This window comes from Nicotiana tabacum, chromosome 21 (assembly GCF_000715075.1).
Source record: "Nicotiana tabacum cultivar K326 chromosome 21, ASM71507v2, whole genome shotgun sequence".
NCBI classification, from domain to species: Eukaryota; Viridiplantae; Streptophyta; class Magnoliopsida; order Solanales; family Solanaceae; genus Nicotiana; species Nicotiana tabacum.
Window position 1 is genome coordinate 32,750,467 of NC_134100.1, and position 12,668 is coordinate 32,763,134.

The following is a 12,668-nucleotide window of genomic DNA, read 5'->3' on the forward strand; positions in this document are numbered from 1 at the left end:
CACCGGGAAGCGGCCCGTATGGTAGCGGGAGAACTAAGGATTTCGTGCACGGTGCCGAACAATCCGAAACTAGTCAAATATTGTATAAATTAATCAATATACTCTCAAAAGTTAATGATTTAGCTATTAGAGTAATCCTCCAACCCAAATTGGAAGATTCTTAAAATTCACCCTGGGGCCACGTGCCCGGATTCCAGAAATTTTCGAAGAAAGTTATTATCCATAACCTTACGAACTCAAATATATAATTTTCACTCAATCCCATAACCATTTTAGTGGGTAAATCCCATTTTTATGAAAATCTAGGATTATTCATCTAAACCCATGATTTTTACAAATCTACATGTTAAAATCTACCCATAATCTATGTATTTAACTTACATTGGATAGAAATTACTTTTCTCAAATATCTAGGTGGGAATCTCTCTCTAGGAAGCTCCAAATTCGCCCCAAGAAATGAAATAAATGAACCAAAAATGACGTAAGTCCGAAATAAATGGACCTCACTGCCTCCAGGACTTTCATATCTGCGGCCCAAGGGCCGCATCTGCGGAACGTTCATCGCAGATGCGGTCCTCTCTTGGCTGGCCTAAATCCGCATCTGCGGAAGAATGGCTCGCTTCTACGAGCCCGCTCCTGTGGCGCGAGAGCCGCACCTGCGCCCTTCCTCACTTCTGCGGTCCCTTGACCACTTCTGCGGTCGCACATCTATGCCCACCGCATCCGCATCTGCGATACCTAGGCTGCCTAAGCTAGGCCACTCCTATGGCTGCTGGCTCTCTTCTTGCGAGCTCATACCTGCGGCTGGCCCTCCGCAGGTGCGATTGCACCAGAAGCTGGATGCTTCAGCTGATCACCCAAGGCCAAACTACTTCTGCGCGTCGTTCGAATGGCATCCGAGGCCCCCGAGGCTCCGTCCAAACATACCAACAAGTTTGTAAACATCAAATGGACTCACTCACACCCTCGGAATGCGGAAAACAACATTAAAACTAGGAATCACAACCCAAAACCAATAGGATCTACTTATGAACTTCAAATTCTTCCAACTTACTCAAAATGCGCCGATTCATACTTAAACTACTCGGAAAGGCACCAAATTTTGGGTCTTAAATCACCATACGAAACTATTTTCAGGCTCGGAATACAAACTGACCTTGATAACACCAAAATCTACTCCAAACCAAATTCAAAGAACTTTTAAACCTTCAATAAGCCAACTTTCAACATTAAGCATCGAAACATTCCCGGAGTCATCCAAAACCCAATCCGAACATACGCCCAAGTCCAAAATAGTCATACGAACCTGTTAGAATTGTCAAATCCCGGTACTAAGGTCGTTTACTCAAAATGTTTATCAAAGTCAAACTTAGCCCTTTAAAGCCAAACTAAGGAACAAAGTGTTCCGATTTCAACCCGAACCCTCCAAATCCTGAACTAACCATCCCCGCAAGTCATAAAATGGTATAAGCAGATACTGGGAGTCTTATTTAGTGGTATGGGGATCTAGAAAGCAAAATGACCAGTCGGGTTGTTACATTCTCCACCTCTTAAACAAATGTTCATCCTCGAACGGGTCTAGAATCATACCTGGAGTGCTGAATAGGTGTGGATATCTGCTCCGCATGTCCTCCTCGGCCTCCCAAGTCGCATTTTCAACTGGTTGGCCCCTTCACTGAAATTTTGCTGCCAAAATCTTCTTGGACCTCAACTGGCGAACCTGTCTGTCAGCAACGGCAATTGGCTCCTCCTCATAACCGAGACTATCATCTAGTTGAACCGTGCTGAAGTCTTACACATGCGACTTGTCGGCATGATACCTCCATAGCATAGACACGTGGAAAACTGAATGAACTCCCTATAGACTGGGAGGCAAAGCAGGCTCATAAGCAACCTCTCCAACTCGTCTCAACACCTCAAATGGACCTATAAACCTTGGGCTCAACTTGCCCTTCTTCCCGAACCTCATGATTCCCTTCATCGGGGAGACTTTCAAGAGAACCTTCTCGCCCACCATAAATGATAAATCACGCGCCTTCTGATCTGCGTAACTCTTCTGTCTGGACTGTGCTGTGTGAATCGCTCCTGAATCAACTTTACCTTTTCCAAGGCATCTTTCACTAAATCAGTACCATATAACTTAGCCTCGCCGGGCTCAAACCATCCGATAGGAGAACGATATCGCCGATCATATAAAGCCTCAAATGGAGCCATCTCGATGCTGGACTGATAACTGTAGTTGTAAGCAAACTCGGCCAAAGGCAAGAATTGATCCCACTGCCCTCCAAAGTCAATCATACATGCTTTGAGCATATCCTCCAAGATCTGAACTGTCCGCTCCGACTGCCCGTCGGTCTGCGGATGAAAGGTTGTGCTGAGATCTAACCGGGTCCCCAACTCACTCTGTACGGCCCTCCAGAAATACAAAGTAAATTAAGGGCCTCTATCTGATATAATGGAGACAGGCACATTGTGCAACTGAACAATCTCCTGAATGTAAATATGAGCCAACCTCTCTAAAGAATACGTGGTAACAACCGGAATAAAGTGTGCCGACTTGGTAAACCTGTCAACAATGACCCAAACTGCATCAAACTTCTGCAAGGTCCGCGACAACCCAACTACAAAGTCCATAGTAATGCGCTCCTATTTCCACTCAGATATAGTCATATGCTGAAGTAGGCCACCTGGCCTCTGATGCTCGTACATAACCTGTTGGCAATTTAGGCACCTCGCTACATACTCAAATATGTCCTTCTTCATCCGCCGCCACCAATAATGCTGCCTCAGGCCGATACATCTTCGTAGCACCTGGGTGAATAGAATACCGAGAATTGTGTGCCTCCTCTAGAATCATTTCCCTTAATCCATCAACATTAGGGACATATAGGCAACCCTGGAGTCGCAGAAGACCATCCTCCCTGACTGTAACCTCTTTGGCACCACCATGTAGTACCGTCTCTCTAAGAACCAATAAGTGCGAATCATCAAACAGACGAGCCTTGATCTGCTCGGATAGTGAAGACTGGGCGACAATGCATGCAAGAACTCGGTTGGGCTCTGAAATGTCCAACCTCACAAGTTTGTTATCCAAGGACTGAATGTCCAAAGCTTATGGCCTATCCTCTGCTGAAATGAATGCTAAACTGCCCATACTCTCTGCCTTTCTTTTCAAGGCATCCACAACTATATTAGCCTTTCTTGGATGATAAATGATGGTAATATCATAATCATATAGTAACTTAAGCCACTTACGCTGCCTCAAATTGAGACCCCTCTGCTTGAACAAATGCTGCAAGATGCGATGATCGATGTAAACCTCACAGGACACCCCATAAAGATAATGCCTCCAGATCTTGAGAGCATGAACAATCGTGACCAACTCTAAATCGTGAACATGGTAATTCTTCTCGTGGGGCTTCAGCTGACGTGAAGAATATGCAATAACTCACCCCTCCTGTGTCAATACACAACCCAAACCAATGCGTAAAGCATCACAATACATAGTATATATCCCTGAACCGGAAGGCAACACTAACACTGGTGCTGAAGTCAATGCGGTCTTGAGCTTCTAAAAGCTTGCCTCGCAATCATCGGAGTATCAGAACGGAGCACCATTTTGGGTCAATCTAGTAAAAGGTGTTGTAATAGATGAGAAGCCCTCCACAAACCTACAATAATAACATGCTAACCCCAGGAAGCTCCCGATCTCAGTCGCCGTGGTAGGATGAGGCCAACTCTGAACTGCCTCGATCTTCTTAGGATCTACCTTAATACCCTCGCCTGATACTACATGTCCCAAGAATGCCACAGTATCTAGCCAGAACTCACACTTGGAGAACATAACATATAGTTTATGTTCTCGCAAGGTCTGAAGCACCACTCTCAAATATTACTTGTGCTCCTCCATGCTACGTGAGTAGATCAAAATGTCATCATTAAAGACAATGACAAACGAATCAATATATGGCCTGAACACCCGATTCATCAAATCCATAAATGCAATCAGGTTGTTAGTCAAACCGAAAGACATCACTAGAAACTCATAATGGCCATATCTAGTCCGAAAAGCCATCTTCGGAATATCGGAATCCCGAATCTTCAACTGATGGTACCCCGATCTCAAGTCGATCTTAGAGAACGCCCTAGCACCATGCAACTAGTCAAATAAATCATCAATACGCATCAATGGGTACTTGTTCTTAATGGTAACTTTAATCAACTGGCGGTTATCAATGCACATCCGCATAGTCCCATCTTTCTTCTTTACAAGTAACACCGGTGCACCCCAAGGTGACACTCGGTCTGACAAACCCCTTTGCTAGAAACTCCTCAACCTGTTCCTTTAACTCCCTCAACTCTTTCGGAGCCATGCGGTATGGTGGAATAGATATAGGCTGGGTACCTGGAGCCAAATCAATATAGAAATCGATATCATGATCGGGTGGCATGCCTGGAAGATCAGAAGGAAACACTCTGAGAACTCCTGGACTACGGGCACTGAATCAATCGCCGAAGTCTCTATAGTAATATCCCGAACATAATCTAGATAAGCCAAACAACCCTTCTCGACCATGTGTCGAGCCTTCAGAAAAGAAATAACCCGACTAGATGCACTGACAGACAAACCCTTCCACTCTAATCTAGACAACTCTAGCATCGCCAAGGTAACAGTCTTTGCATGGCAATCAAGGATGACATGATATAGAGACAACCAATCCATGCACAGGATGACCTCAAAGTCAGTCATATCGAGCAACAGAAGATCCGCTCGGGTCTCATAACCACAAAAAGTAACAATGCAGGACCGATAGACCCGATCCACGACAACAGAATCGCTCACTGGTGTGGACACATAAACTAGAGTACCCAAGGACTCACAAGGAACTCCCAGGAAATGAGCAAACATAGATGAAACATATGAATATGTAGACCCTAGATCAAATAGTACCGAAACATCCCTATCGCAGACAGAAATAATACCTGTGATCACAGCATCTGAAGCTACTGTATCTATCTAGCTGGGAAGGCATAGAATATGGCTGGAGCGCTTCCTGGCTGGCCTCTACCTCTAGGATGGCCCCTACCCACCTGCCCTCTGCCTCTGGGTGGCCGGATGACTGGTGGGGCAGCTGGTGTTGTAATCATAGGCTGCTGACCCTGCTATACTGCCTTGCCCCGAAGCCTGGGGCAGAACTTCCGCACATGACTCAGATCCCCGCACTCAAAACAACCTCTCGGTACGGTGGACTGCTGATCTGAAGCCTGACCCTGATGACCTAAATACCCACTGGAGGATCCCTGAATAGTTGGTGGGCAGTAGGAACTCTCTGGCATGGCGCTTAAATAAGGTCGCACTGGAGCACCCCGAGGAGGCGGTGGTGATGGATATGGGGACCTGCTAGACTGACCCCTCATGAACTGACCCCTGCCCCCAGCCGTTGCACCACTGAACTCTCCAGAATATCAAAACCGCTTATCCCTCATCGCCTGCTCTCGGCTCTGCTGAAGGACACCCTCGATCCTCCGAGCTATCTCCACAACTAGCCCGTTAAAAGTCCCAATCTTCATCTCTTAAGCCATGGTGGCCTGGATACCAGAGTGCAACCTGGCAACAAACCTCCGCACTCTATCTGCATCGGTAGGAAGTATCATAAGTGCATGGATAGATAACTTAGAGAATCTCGCCTCATAGTCGATCACCGACATCTAGCCCTGGTGAAGCTACTCGAACTGAAACCGCAACTCTTCCCTCTGAGAGGATGGAATATATCTGTCCAAGAAGAGGCATGTGAACTGATCCCAAGTCATGGGAGGAGAACCTGCTGGTCTGATGAGAAGATAGGACTGCCACCATCTACGGGTCCTACCCTCTAGCTAAAAGGTGGTAAAGTCCAAGCCGTGGGATTCCAATATCCTCATATTATGCAGTCTTTCCCTGCACCGATCAATAAAGTCCTGGAGATCCTCATGTCGCTCACCTCCAAAGACAGGGGGACGAAGCCTGCTCCATCTGTCTAATAACTTCTGCGGATCGCCGATCGCAACTGGTCTGGGCTAAGGTATAGCTGCTGCAACTGGCTAAGCTCCGCCCACGGGTAGTGCGCCCTGGGTCCGATATACAATAGCTACATGCCCTAGAGCCTGAGCGGTAGGGGTCTGTGTTCCCCCTCCCGCCTGAGATATGGCCGGGTCTGCTAGAAATAAACCAGCCTAAGTCATAGAATCCATGAATCGCAGCATACGGCCCATGACCTCGTGGCATCCCGGTGCAGACATGAAATCCACAGGGGCTGGCTCTGCTGCAGGCACCTCGCCCTGCTCCTCAATAATAATATCCTCTACTAGATCCACTAGTAGCATGACTGGAACAACTCTAGGATGCCCTCATCCTCTACCAAGAGCTGGAGCCCTCCCTCGGCCTCTTCCTCAACCTCTAGCAGTAGGGGGAAGCAACTCCTCCATGATCTGGTACATCTTCCGCGCCTGTTCTCACCATCTGTGAGAGAATAAGAGAATGATACTTGGCATAACATCAACTGCACAATAGGAGATGAAGAAAAGAGTAGTTTCCTAACACCATATAGCCTCTCAAAGATAAGTATGGATGTCTCCGCACCAATCTGCAAGACTCTATTAAGCCTGCTCATAACTTGCGAGACCTATGTGAACCTAGTGCTCTGATACCATATTGTCACGACCCAATTTCTTCTATAGGTCGTGATGGCGCCAACGCCGCTGCTAGGCAAGCAGACGATGAACTAACTATGTGATTACTCTTTTTGTTTTTTTTAAAAAGGCTTCCAAGTAATTAAATTCCATTTATTAAGAGATATAAGAAGTAGAAAGTTTAATAATTAAAACGGAAGCAACTAAGTGCAATCATAGATATATAAATACTCCAAAACTATAAAGTTTACTAGAGTGTATGCCAAGAACTGGTGTCACAAGTGTATGAGCACTAGTAGAATATAAAAAATTCTAACTACTGTATGAAATAACATAGACAGAAAATAAGTATAAAAGAAAGGCTCTAGGTGCTGCAGAACAACTCAAGAAGCATCTCACCACTAGGCTTCAGGGTATCGGGGATGCGCGCCGGTGTGACCGCCAGATGCACCTGCTTCACATTCTGCACAGTTAGTGCAGAAGTGTACTGTGAGTACATAAATAACATGTACCCAGTAAGTATCAAGTCTAACCTCGAAGAAGTAGTGACGAGGGGTCGACATCGACACTTACTATGAGCTAACAGTAAAGAAATACAAAAGTTCTAAATAAGCATGGGTTATGTAAATAATAATAATAACTCAATAACAAGCGGGAAGTAAATAATTATTTCACACATGGTAAGTCCCAAATAAATTTTTGTCTTATATAATATTAGCCTCTCAAGGCAGGAAAAGATATCAAATATATAATGACACTACGAGTGTTATCACGCATAATTATGCCGAGGTCGTACGACCCAATCCAGAATAATGTGTACACTACAGAGGGTCGAGCGGCACGAACCATAGATGCACTATCTACTGCTAAAGCGTTCGACCCGCTCCACAAGAAGAGAGAATACTTTATAAATAACCGGTTTAAGAGCTAATACAAGGCTAATGCGCAAAGAAGCACAATTTCTATTAACGATCAAGTAACCCGCCAAAACTTAAGTAAGTGAAATTCGGTCATTTACAATTCCTTAAACGAGTTCCAATATAATTTAGGAACTTTAATTAACAAGTAGGATGCAAAAATTACAAGTATTTCATGATTCGGGTCCTAAACTACCCGGACATAAGAATAACTCACAGACTCTCGTCACCTCGTGCGTACGTAGCCCCCGTAATTGGAAGCAAATAGAAATTTAAATCACCTATGGGGTAAATTCCCTCTTACAAGATTAGGCAAGAGACTTACCTTGTCTCAAAGCTCGCTTTCTGGCCTCAAATTCACCCTAAAGCCTCAACTCGGTGCCAAACGACTCGAAACTAGTCAAATATTATATAAATTAATCAATATACGTTCAAAAGTTAATGATTTAGCTATTAGAGTAATTACCCAACCCAAATTGAAAGATTCTTAAAATTCGCCCACGTGCCCAGATTCTGGATATTGTCGAAGAAAATCGTTACCCATAACCTTACAAACTCAAATATATGATTTTCACTCAATCCCATAACCATTTTCGTGGGTAAATCTCATTTTATCAAAACCTAGGGTTATACATCTAAACCCATGATTTATACAAATCTACATGTTAAAATCTACCCATAATCTATGTATTTAACTTACATTGGATAGAAATTACTTTTCTCAAATATCTAGGTGGGAATCTCTCTCTAGGAAGCTCCAAAATCGCCCCAAGAAGTGAAATAAATGAACCAAAAATGACCTAAGTCCGAAATAAATGGACCTCACTGCCTCCAGGACTTTCATATCTGCGGCCCAAGGGCCGCATCTGCAGAAGATTCATCGCAGATGTGGTCCTCTCTTGGCTGGCCTAAATCCGCATCTGCGGAAGAATGGCTCGCTTCTGCGAGCCCACTCCTGCGGCGCGAGAGCCGCACCTGCGCCCTTCCTCACTTTTGCGGTCCCTTGACCGCTTCTGCGCCTACCGCATCCGGATCTGCGATACCTGGGCTGCCTAAGCTGGGCCACTTCTGCGGCTACTGGCTCGCTTTTGCGAGCTCGCACCTGCGGCTGACCCTCCGCATGTGCGATTGCACCAGAGGCTGGATGCTTCAGTTGATCACCCAAGGCCAAACGACTTCCGCGCATCGTCCGAATAGCATCCGGGCCCCTTGAGTCCCTGTCCAAACTACCAACAAGTTTCTAAACATAAAATAGACTCACTCACACCCTCAAAATGCGGAAAACAACATTTAAACTAGGAATCGCAACCCAAAACCAATATGTACAACTTATGAACTTCAAATTCTTCCAACTTACTCCGAACACGCCGATTCATACTTAAATTACTCGGAAAGGCACCAAATTTTGCGTGCAGGTCTTAAATCACCATACGGAACTATTCCGAGACTCGGAATACAAACGGACCTCGATAACACCAAAGCCTACTCCAAACCAAATTCAAAGAACTTTTAAACCTTCAATAAGCCTATTTTCAACATTAAGCACCGAAACGCTCTCGGGTCATCCAAAACCCGATCCGAACATACGTCCAAGTCCAAAATCGTCATACGAACCTACTGGAACCGTCAAATTCCGATTTCGAGGTCGTTTACTCAAAACGTTGACCAAAGTCAAACTTGGCCTTTTAAAGTAAAACTAAGAAACCAAGTGTTCCGATTTCAATTCGAACCCTTCCAATCCCTGAACTAACTATCCCCGCAAGTCATAAAATAGTAAAAACATACGCGGGGAGTCATTTAGGGGAACGGGGATCTAGAAAATAAAACGACCGATCGGATCGTTACAACCTCGGTCGAAATGTTGTTTGTATATATATGTATATATAGAAAATTGGATAAATAAATAAAGTGGCACCCGAGATAACAAATGACTGCTTGGTGCCACTGGCGCAGGCTTAAAGTTTCCTTCTCAGGGCATGGGATCGAGCCCAAGTTTATTGCATTTTTCGTAACTAATTCTGTTTTGCTGCTTACAGAAGATTCATTCTCCTTTTTTTTCCTTCTTCTTTTCTTTCTTTTCCTTGTTTTTTTTTTTTTTACTTTCCTCCAATTGTTGCTGACTCTTTTTTTTTCTTATGAGTTCTTATTGACTTGCTTAATTGCATTTTTCGTAACTAACTTCTTCTTTTCTTTCTTTTCCTTGTTTTTTTTTTTTTTTTTTTTACTTTCCTCCAATTGTTGCTGACTCTTTTTTTTCTTATGAGTTCTTATTGACTTTCTTAATTTTATATATTCTTGCTTTTATTTCAAAGTTTATACTAGTGTTCTACCAAAAAAAAAACTTTCTAGTATTTATTAAGTAAGTTGTTGTTTTGAGTATCTAAATATGCATCTACGATGAGTTTTAGTCCTATTTGCCCATCTTTTAGTCAAACATAGCTCCAGTCAATTATAAATGAATAATACTACCTTTTGTTGATATTAGTTATATTATTGAAGTTTTGTGCTTTGCTCACCATAATTATTAAATTATTTTATTTAATCGATTTGTCTATATAAATCCAAAGGACGAATAATCCGAACCGAAACTCAAAAGAGATCAAGTCAAAGTCCAAAGCAATATGGCACCCGAAACCTTCAAATTCTGGATCCGCCTCTGATTTCATGGTTTCTTCCATAGCTCCTTAGCTTACATACAATTTAGTGTCGTGTACTAGAGTTACTTACCGTTTGGTGCCATGTACTAGACCTGCAAATTTTAGCTTACACTTCCCATAATCAAGTTTTCCAACCAGGGGCAGATTTAAAGGGAAGATATAGGTTCAAGGGCGAATCTAGTAGCCAAATAAAATATATGTAATAAAAAATCTACTAAATATTAATAATATTGATATCAATTATTATCGTCAATTAATTTTATATTTATTATAATAACTCGTAAACTTAAAACCTGTCTAACCTAACTATGAGTTCCGAAACTAGTCTTTCATAGATATGTTGTCGTTGGGTTTGTTACATGGCACAACATTTATCGTAATATGTAAACTCTTTGACCAAAAGAATAATGGAGTTATTTTCCAGGTAAGATATTCGTGTTGAATGATGGAAGTTCACAATCCAGCCTCTCTCCCCCTGCGTTTATACTTAACAGAATTAACAACCCAAACTTCTTTAATTTATCAGAAAAAACTCCCAATATACAAGAAGATAACACAGAGAAAAAAATAAAAAACTCAAAAATGGGGTCTCTTCCACCATCATCATTATCGTTGGACCATTGCTCTAAAGAATCCTCAATAGACTCAACCCATCTTCTTAACCTCTTCAAATCCCAACAAAATTACGTCGATCAATCACTTCTTCCAAAATTTGGATCTCTCTCAAAATCTAACCTTCACCTAGACTCTCCTCAATTCCAAAGGCACAATTGTTTGGAAAATCAGTCTAAGAAAATCTCACAAACCTTCATTTCTCTTGGAATAAATATCTTGGGTGGTTTTTATCCGTTGCGGATGCACGCACTTCATGGAGATACAGGAATCTTAGGTTCTAATTATGTTTGGACGTTATGTTCAGCAAGAGCGAGAATACAGAAGAATTGTTAAGGCTTGTGCCTTGTGCTAAGGCTAAAGGGGTGTATTTGATTTGTGTGACTTGTGTAATTGATGGGGTTGTGTGATATGAATGTGCATTTGCCTCGGGAAAGAGAAATGTGGTGTCCTTTTGATTTGGAACCCGTGACATCTACTGCTATTCAGATGGGGACCAGGAATTCTAGCAGAGAAAGGTTTGTCGTGAATCACCCTGCTGGGAGGATCGGGAAAAGCTTCATCTTTAAGGTGATTAATTAATATAATTATCTCTCTTTTTTGTGAAAATGTGAAAAGACGTACGTGGTGTTTTTAAAATTCTAAAATAAATTTAGATTAGTTAATGCTTGAGACTGATTCTATTGATGGCATTTTGTCCTTATCTTAAAATTTGTTGCATGTTCACCTTGCATAAAAATGCTGGAATGTATGAACATGGACAAGGTTCTATCTTGTTCCAGCTTCCCTCTGCCACTTCCTATTGAAAAACAATGTTTGGAATCTTAGTAATGAAAGCTTTGGTTTCTTTAATATGACTTTGTACGTCTAGCTTTAGAGAACCCTTAAATGGTACGACAGATTGAGGGTATTGGAATGAAATCAAACCAAGTAGCACAAAATGGATATAGACATTCATATTGCTAATCAAAACTAGCTTGGGATTGAGGAGTTCTAGTAGTAAATGTCATTCTACTATGTACAGTATTGGTTGTTTCAAAGATTTCGAGTCTTAATGCTTCTTTCATTACATGCTAATGCAACCCTAGATAGTTATGCTCCATTGCAATTAGTTGATGGTAAGTAGAGGTGACAAAATGAGTAAAAAGAAAACAGTTATCCACCCATATTATTCATTAAAAAATAGGTTGGATAATAAATTTTTTAAAAATGGGTTGAGTATGGATAAGAACCATGCATATTATCCACTTAGAAAATGGTTAACCAAATGGATAACTAATGGATAACTTATATGTTTAACTTTTACATTTGTAAAGCCTCAAATTGGGGTTTCCTCAAGTTTGGGAGATTAGGAATTCCCCCATAAGTGATCATATTCAAAAAGCCATGGACAATATGGATATCCATATTATCCGTCGGATAACCCGTTTTTACCCATCTCAAATACGGGTCGGATCAGATAATTTATCCGTTTTTTGAATTACCCGTTTTCGATCCGCGAATATCCGACCCGACCCGCCCGTTTGCCAAGCATATCAGATAACACAAGTTAAATGTTGGGGCATCAAATTCCAGCATCTTATGCGGTTGTTCCGCTTGCGTACGGATAATATCCCGTCAATCCTTGAAATGATGCTTAAATTCACTTGTTTTCCCTTGAGATGATTGGACATGCAAGGTAATATCACTTGGACTAGCTGATTTTTAATCTTCAGCAGCGTGCTAAGAATTGGACATGTCACGACCCCAGTTTCCCATCTTACGATATCGTAATGACACCTAATCTCTAAGATTAGGTGAACATAACATACAT

At 42.4% G+C, this 12,668-nt stretch overlaps 1 pseudogene; it reads left to right on the forward strand.

The window, feature by feature from the left end:
• Window positions 1-10,586: 10,586 nt before the first annotated feature.
• The window catches only part of LOC107790179 (putative arabinose 5-phosphate isomerase), a 48,519-nt pseudogene continuing 46,437 nt past the window's right edge, over window positions 10,587-12,668 (forward strand).